The 6,580-nt window shown below is 39.2% G+C and overlaps 1 pseudogene; it reads right to left on the reverse strand.

The window, feature by feature from the left end:
• Positions 1-2,378: 2,378 nt before the first annotated feature.
• On the reverse strand, positions 2,379-2,479 carry LOC143669425 (U6 spliceosomal RNA; annotated as a pseudogene).
• Between the last annotated feature and the right edge of the window lie 4,101 nt (positions 2,480-6,580).

Below are 6,580 nucleotides of genomic sequence, written 5' to 3' on the forward strand. Positions count from 1 at the left end.
CTGTGGAGGAAAGATACAGCTGGCCTTATAATTCCTGTTATTTCCCAATATGCATTCTTGTGGCTTTGTTAGTTAATGAAATGCTGTAATTTATGAGCTTTCCTCTTTTGACCCTTTTTGCAGACTGTATCAGCATTATTCTATTTTATTAACAAAAGAAAAGAAACTATTTTTAGATGTGATGACATCTAATCCAAGACATCCTAAGCATGTGGCAATGCTGCAGACTGGCCCTGTGGGGCTGCTTCTTGCACACGTGGTCTCAGCCCATTCTTTTGCAAACCTTGTCCTAAGTTGTTTGCAAAAAACAAAACTTTTGTTTCTTTTTTTTTCCTTTCTCTCAAAACCTCAGATTGTCCACAACCATATGCTGACAAATAGCTTACAGCAAAAAGGGAAGGGGCACAGAGGTAAAACAAAGTAAGAAGGAGTAAGAGAAAGAGGCAAAAGGAAGAGGTAAAGAATCACACAGAACCCAGAAAAATCACACATTGTTATAGTGGGGGTTCTATTTGTCCTGCATTTGTTCTTTCTAAACAGTGGCTAGATTGGGAAGGCAAGATCTAGTTGGGATCCCGCATGGAATATCTTTGTGAATTCGTGGATGAGAAGGTAGGGATGATTAGGCAGGAAGCTCTTGGGGAAAAGGATTCAAATGAGCAGATTTCAGTATCCCTCACAAACCAGCCTTGTGTATTTCTCAGCTCTCACAGAGCCTAGGAGGAACATGAATGTCGGAGTGACTAAGAGAAAAACAATTTAATTTGACTCAAGAGAAAAGGAAAAAGTAAAACTCAAATTCCCAGTTTTAGGTTGAGACACTCTAAGGAAAAAAAAAAGCCGTCTGAGTACTAGTTAACAGGGGTCAAGATGAATGTTGCATTACAAGGGACAAACTTTATTTACTGGTTCTGGATATTTTAAGCTCTGGGTACCAATTTCCTGGATGCAGGCAGATCATGGGGATTATTCTAAAAAAGTTGCATCATAGTCAAGTAAGATCCTTGGCAGCCAAAAGTCTCATACCACATTGGTTTAAGCAGATTAATGCCAACTCTAATGGCTCAGTAAACATTATCAGTGATATCCTCATTTTTCTTGGGTTTAAAGCTGCTTTTTTTTTTTTTCTTTTCTGTTTAGGCATTTCAGTGCTCCCTTTTAATCTCTGCTTAGAAAGAGATGAGAGTTGTTTCTTGCTATGTCAGACTTTCCCTGGACATTTCTGGCAAAACGAATATTGACCCTATACTGACCTTTCTGAGCATAAAGGAGAGAGACGGGAAAAACTGCAAGAATCTCTCCCTGTCAACAAAGACTCCAATAAACATAATAGCAATTAAGACTTGTGAAGTGGAGCCTTTCCATTATGGTGAAAGGAACTGACAGAGTTTAGCATAGAGCAGGGAAGAGAGGCATACAATCTGCACTTTAGAGCATGAATGTCTACCATACACGCGTGTGTGTGTGTGTGTGTGTGTGTGTGTGTGTTCAGTCCTTCTTAAGGTGGTATGCCAAGTGGTTTTCTACCCCCATGCCTTTTCTAAATAGTTGGCAAGTCTTTCCCAGAGTGAAAGTGTTGGTGATGGTTGACTATCCCTTTGAAAAAATAGCTGAACTCATTAGCAGAGATGCCAAAGAGAAACATCCAGAGAGAAAACATACAGGTATTGGGATGGGCTCTTTGTCTTTAATATTCAAGTTCATTTGCTTCCTTAAACGACTTGTAGTGTCCCCCCTTCTAAAACAAATAGACTTGGGAGGAGTCTTGCTTTAAGTGGTGTTGACATTTGAATTAATTTTGAAGTGGTATCTTGGTAAAAAATTAGTACATAGTCATCTGAGAACAAGAATGAGGGAGAAAAGCAAAGACATCAGGTGGAAGAAAATGCTAGAGGATGAGAGGTGGCAAGAAGATGAAGAGTCCTTTCATTGATATAAAATCTGTATCTAAATTGGCTCTGGCTATTCTCCTAGGAATCAGCTCATGCATTTCTGTGCAATACCCGTTTATTTCACAAACAAATACCTGGTGTGTTTAGGCACTGACCTCAACTCTAATGATTCAAAAATGAAAAAGATGTAGGGATGGCCTATGTCACAGATCACATCCCAGAGAAAATTACATCTAAACTGAGTTTTGAAGAATGAAATAAGAACATGAGAGGCTACATCATGTAGCAGGGCATAGCCGTTTGTAATCTCCAGCTCAACTGGACCCTCAGCATTGCTTGGCAACTATTTTGCTCTTCTCCAGAGTAATTCCTTTTACTTTATTGCCTTGAGCCTTCAGCATTGCATCATATTTACTTTGCAGGAAATGACTTTGTCCCCTGTTTCTTTCTTTTTCTTTCTTTCTTTCTTTCTTTCTTTCTTTCTTTTAAAATATGGAATGCTTCACGAATTAGCATGTCATCCTTGCACAGGGCTGATCTTCTCTACATCCTTCCAATTTTAGTATATGTGCTGCCGAAGCGAGCGCTGTCTCTTATTTCTCAAAGGAAAGTGTAGTCACCATTCATGAAATCCTTCAACTTCTCTCTGTCATCACCCATCCATATCTCCACCCATCCATATCTCCCCATAGGAAAATGTATCCACCATCCTTCCTGATCAAGCCAAGCCTTTCTTCAGGTAACTGCAACCTGGACCTTTCATGGCTCATCTAGAACCTGTGATGCCATTATCTCCATCCTCTCATGTGTCTTCATCCCCTTCCTTAGCCCTGGTTCAGCATGAATCATCTTAAAAATTGCACACACACGCACACGTTCTTTCTATTAAAACCAGTTCCAGTCTGGTTGTCCCCTACCATATTCTTTAATTGCTTTATTAATTTCATTGACAAATCAATGAACTCTTCCAGATACTCATCTTGACTTTTCTGCACCATTAGATATTGCTGAATTCTTATAGTTCACTCCTTTCTAACTTTCTAAAATTTAATTCCTTACCAGTTCTCTGACCTGTCGAATCGTTCTTTCTAGATATTTTCTACTGACATATCATTCTTTATCCCTTAAAATGTCTGTAGCCCCAGGGTTCAGGCCTTGACCCACTCCTCACTTGACTCACTTTTCTCAAGGAATTTCACTTTGAGGGTTTTAATGATCACCTGATTCTTTCTGACACCCCAAATCCAATCAAACGGTATGTTTTATTAGATCTTCCTTAAGTTTATCAATTCTAAGCTCTTTTCTACAGCCAATCCTACTATCATTACTCAGTTTTCACCATCCCCATCTCTCACTTAATTTAGAATAAAAGCCTCCTAATACATATCTCTGCCTATAATCTTGCTACTCTCCAATTATTCTTCCAAGCGTTCCCAAAGTGATCTTTCTAAGTGATATATATATATATATATATATATATATATATATATATATGTATTTTTTAATTTTTATCATTTTGCTCCCCTGCTTAAAACACTTGAGTGACCCCTCATTGCTTTCAGGATATAATCCAAATCCTTATCAGAATCTTCATTGTGACACAGCAGCTCATTTAAGATCTGTCCCATTCGAATTTTAAAGAAAGGTTCCCCTTTCCTTACTCTTCAAGCTGTTTTTGGAGGAAAACTTCCCCATCTTTCAACCACACCATGGAGTCTCACACCTTCCGCCTTTGATTCTCCTTAAACTTGAGGCTGGAGTTTCTTTCCTGAATTTCTCCACCTAGAAAATGTATACTGCTTATTCAAAGCACAAATGAACAAGCATTTCTCGATAGGCCTCCTTAGTCCCACCACCATATAATCGTGCATTTCTCAGGCAAACTTAGTTACTATTTATTCCATGCTTCTACAATGTTTAATTTATTCCCCTGCTTACAGCGCTTGCCAGATTGCTTTATGGCTATATGAAAGCTCTGTTACTGCTCACATATTAAAGACCTAACCCAGGATGGCATGGGCAGTTGCTGTCACAACTGGAACAAGAATGTGCTTGAGAAGTTGGCAGAGATTTGGCTCCTATGACAGATTGTATGGTCTTATCCTGTCCAAAGAGGAAGGAGTACATGTGACAACATCTGACAGTCCTGTCTCCTACTACCAGGACTCTACGAATAACCTCACTAACTACTGCCTCACAACAGAATCCTTACAGCTTATGCCTTTGTTTCCTAAAGACTACCCTGGAAGCAGCAGCAGGGGCAGTTGCATTGCTCTTAGCCGTACTGTCAGAGTCATTATTGAAGTGGCACCTGTTTTCATTCCAAATGCCTGGATGAACAGAGTGACATTTTTAGAGCTTTCCCATTAGCTGAATCATTTTGAAAAGTAATCCACAGTTATCTGAATGGCAAGGCTTTCTGAGAGGTGATTTACTGTGTGTGGCTTACAGAGTAGTAGAAATGAATTAATTGCATTTAGTTGACCTGTTAGTTCAAAAGATCTTCCTGAAGATTGATTCAAACATGAGGGTGCTTTGAAAGTCAAAAGGATCTGCCTTTCCCAAATAAGAGCTGAGATTTAGGTGTGATTCCAAACCTGGCAAGTTTATACATTTTAATCAAATTGCAGATACTGAAAAATTCAATTGAGCATCTACTATGTACACACTTGCCTGTGCAAATGACGCTGTTTGTCATGAATTTAAGCTCCTTGGATAAGTGATTTTTTTTTGTTCCATTAATTTTATAATATCGGATGGAAATGTGCACCTCATATGAAAAAATATGATCCATATAAAATGGTAGTAGTTGAACTTTGAATATTTACCCTGTTCTTTGGGAGAGGAGGGGGAGTGAAGATGTGAAGAAAAAAACAGGTCTAAAAGTTGGAATGAGTTTGGGTCTCTTATCACAGCTCCTCCCTAGCTGCTTTTATGACAGAGAGGACAACAGCCATCTGGTGCCTCATTTTCTCCAGTCAAAATGGGTGAGCATTGCAAAAAAGACCATGGCTTGAATACGATAAATGAAATAGTGGCTGCCTTGGTTCTTAGAAGAAACCATATGCTCTAAGCTTCAGGTATTCGGATCTTTGCTGTATTTTTGGCACATAGTTATTGAAAATTTGTTCAGTGCCTATCCCTGTTCTAAGCTCTGGGGATGAACAAAGAACAAAAGAAACAAATACCCTTCCCTTGCAGAGCTAACATTTTATTGAAGGAGGAGCAAAACAAAAATAATAAGTTATATATTAGAAGTGATGGGTATACTGAAGAAAAAGAAAACAGGGAGGGGGAACAGCGAGTCCTGGAGGGTGGAGGTGAACCTCTATTTTAATTAAGATGTGCAATGAAAACACTTGAGCAGGTGAGTGAGACAAGAGAGGAAAAGTATTCCCAGCAGAGAGAACAAAGTGTAAGGACCTGAGGTGGGAGTGTGACTGGTATGTTCAGAGAACAGCAAAAGGGCCAGAGTGACCGGTGATGAGAAGGAAGGCCAGGGAATTATCAGGGGCCAGATGCATGGGACCTTAGAGCCCATGGAAGATTTGGCTTCTCTGAGGTCAATGGGGAGCCATTGCAGGGTTTGGACCAGAGAAGTAGCAGGGTCTGGCTTGCCTCTTAAATGTATCCCTTTGGTTGCCATCTTAAGACTAGATCTGGGAGAGAGGTGTTGGGTGGAAGCAGGGAAATCAGTGTTGTCAATTGCGGTAATGCAGTTCAGTGATTAAGACCAACTACGATGGAGGCAGTGAGGTGGTTGACTCTGGGTATGTTTTGTAGGTAGAGACCACAGGATTTGCTGTTGGAATGATTTTAGGGTGTGAAGGAAAGGAAGGAGTCAGGTCTGACAGCAAGGCTTCCGTCCCAGCAAATGAAAGAATGTATTGGACGTTGTAACTCCAGGGGTTACACTAGTTTAATTTAGGGGAACATAAGGCAAACAATTGAACACGATCTCTTCTCCTACATTTGTATTTTTCTTTCCAAAAGGTAAAATGGGAATACTCAACTAAGAATTTTTAAATACTTTGATTTAAAAATATAATATAATAAAATATATAATTATTTTATATATATATAATAAGAAAGTTTCTCGCATCTATGTATTACATTAAAAAGAATCATTTGATCTTAACAATATATCATCATATAAAAAGTTTTTTAAAAACCCACAAGAAAGGAACGATAGGGAATTTTTACCCAGATTTTACAAGGGAGAAACTGAAGCCCTGAGAAATGATCATCTGGCTTAAATTAGGTATTCTAATTTCTTCTCAAGAGTTTTTCACAATAAATGCTGCCTCTCTGAGCACATTAAGTCCCTTGAACTTGTCACAATAAGAGGAATGATTTTTTTGTTTGTTTGTGGTATGGTGGGGTTACATTTCATTATTTTTCCTTGTGAGTATCCCATTATTGCAGCACCGTTTGTTGAATGTATTTGTTTGTTTGTTTGTTGTTTGTTTGTATTATGTGTTTGTTTGTTTGGGAAGTGCATGGACCAGGAATCAAACTCGGGTCTCCCACATGGCAGGTGAGAACTCTACCACTGAACTATCCTCGCACCCCCCGGTATCCATTTATTTATTCATTTGCCCTGGGCAGGCACCAGAAATCAAACCCGGTTCTTCCGCATAGCAGGTGAAAACTCTGCCACTGAACCACCCTTGCATTCCCAAAAGGAA

This window comes from Tamandua tetradactyla, chromosome 25, assembly GCF_023851605.1.
Source record: "Tamandua tetradactyla isolate mTamTet1 chromosome 25, mTamTet1.pri, whole genome shotgun sequence".
Lineage (NCBI taxonomy): Eukaryota > Metazoa > Chordata > Mammalia > Pilosa > Myrmecophagidae > Tamandua > Tamandua tetradactyla.